This window comes from Scardinius erythrophthalmus (assembly GCF_964197995.2).
Source record: "Scardinius erythrophthalmus genome assembly, chromosome: 18".
Lineage (NCBI taxonomy): Eukaryota > Metazoa > Chordata > Actinopteri > Cypriniformes > Leuciscidae > Scardinius > Scardinius erythrophthalmus.
The window spans coordinates 39,937,351-39,939,850 of record NC_138238.1 but is presented as its reverse complement, the minus strand read 5'-3'; positions in this window follow the sequence as shown (position 1 = coordinate 39,939,850).

Genomic DNA, 2,500 nt, shown 5'->3' with positions numbered 1-2,500 from the left:
GTGAGCACAACACACACACACTTTGCTTCTCTCATCTACACAGACATTTTTGCAAACCATACATTATTACAAGGAACAATATTCCACACGAGGGAAATCATTGTTGTGTCCATGAAGATGTGAAAAATAGGCATAAATCTAGCTTACACATTTACCCAAATTATCATACGCCTGTTTAACCGAAGCTAATCTGGGTGTGTTTCTCCGTCCCCAATGTCACTTCTCTGTGTTTTACGGCCCTGACGAGAACGCCGGTCTCCTCGGCTGTGAACCGCTCCTGGCAAATCCGCCGTTATAATAGCAATCCGCCATGGAACAAGCGCGTCTGCTCTTAAAGGGAATGTGAGATGACGCTCTGATTGGTTTATTTCACGTTACGCCCAAACCACACCTATGAGTAATGAAGCGACTTCAGACCAACCCCTTTTAGATTTGCGTCGGGCGCAAGAGTCGTTTATCCCGTATATATATGCTGTTTAGCATATAGCAACAGCGCCCGAGACCCGCCCACAAAGTTACTTGTGTTTCGCGTTTGATACTTGCGTTTCAGATCGTTAAAATAGGGCCCATAGTTTCACCAATGACATCATCATCATCATCATCATCACCCTCCACTCGTTTGGCCAGTTATGATCTGGTTTGGCCAGTTATGATCTGGTTTGGCCAGTTATGATCTGGTTCCCAAAGCAAAGACATGTACATGTAATCCGCCCGAATGCATGTCGATCTGTTGTTCGATTGTGGTCCTGCCAGATTTATAACATTTCTCCAAATGCTGAGCGAAAGGAATGTAAACGCTGCTTATTTTCCAATCCAGAAAAAGCTGAAGAACGAGTGTTGGCCAGATCTGGCGTCATCAGGCGGAGCGCTGCAGGAACGCCATCTATTATTCCTCCTGTATCGTCTGCGTCGACTGTGAACTGTGATTGTTAGGAGACAGAAGAGCCTGTGGCCTGTCGCTCTCGTCTGTGCTCCTGCAGACCCGCTGTGCTTACGTTGGCCCGCCGGGAACATACGTCACCGCCTGTTGACATATTAAAGTCACAGATACATGATGTTTAGACACTCCAGAGGACGCTGAAGGAAAACCGTCTGTTTTACGAGGCTCTGTTTGTCATGTGCCTGTAGATTCGCGTACACACACTGCACAGCTTTGACTGTAAAGTCAATCACGCATGGCTTGTTAATGTTATGAAAAACTGTGTGCTTGAAAAACCATTTCTTACGTTTCATTATGCTAACGGATGATTTCTAGACAAATGGAAAGGATCACATTGCATGTGTTTAAAATGTGTAGTGAGCCTCATTTATTACATTGATTAAATGGTGCTTGTTTAGCCAGTGATTGTACAAATATACTGAAAAGTATTATTATAAGTAGATTTGCCGTCAAGATATGATTACGCCTCGCTCGCCTCTTATTGTTACAAACATTTGTACTGATTACTGAGTATTTAACAAAAAGGCACCTGGCAATCGTGGTTGTGTAGGACATTTAAACCGCCTCTGTGATGCTATTGTAAATGTTCCTAATGTTGTTTTAGAGTGTCCTGTAACAGGTTTACATTCAAGCTCAGAAACACAGATCTCCTCATGATCTCCACTGCACATCAGCTCTTTCCTCTCAGTGTCTGAAACGCTTCCATCGGAGATTCAGTCTCTCTAAGCTCCGCCTCTCTGAGAGCTGCTCTGCTGTGATTGGTCAGACACCAGGCGCTCATTATCATATCTGAGTCTCAGCTCTTGATCACAGTGATACGAACAGTAACGATGACGTGGGTTTCACCGTATCAATCTCATCAAAGTGGATTTGCTTTGTCAGCAGAAACAGCGTCTTCCCGACACGAACAACACGAACCAAACTCTTCCAGTCTCAGATACACGACAGTGATTATGGGCGGAGCTAAGAGACGCTGCTCAGCCAATCAAGACCAGAGGCTAGCATTATGCTAATGAGTTACAAACCGGTTCAGCAGGAAGTGAGACTGAATTACTGACGACTCGTTTCAGTTCAAAATCACTTCTTTCTTTTAGGAGACAACTCAATTGATCTGAGCTTTGGAACTTGGCTTTTACATTCACAAACAGCTTTATTACACGATATGAAAAGGAATATCTGAAAAGCACAATAGGGATACTTTAAAATCATTGTGTTCCGTCACTAGTTGAAGTTAAGATGGGACGTAAACCAATTGGTTCCATTTACAGACAAAATTTACTGTTGAATCATTATAGTTTATATGGTTTATTAACTTTTTATCCTTTTATCCTTTTTTTAAATAGGATCTGTCATCTGCAATTGAAACATTGCTAATGTTTTTGCATATCGCAGCGCGTGTCTAATCGGCGTGTTTCAGGACACAGAACAGGATATTTAAAGAAAGCTTTTGCCTCAGGATTAACCGAGATCATTGGAATATCAAACAGTGTATTGAGAAATTCATCTGACATTCATCATGAATTTCATAATTTAATATCTTAAGCCGTCCAAGACCTCAGG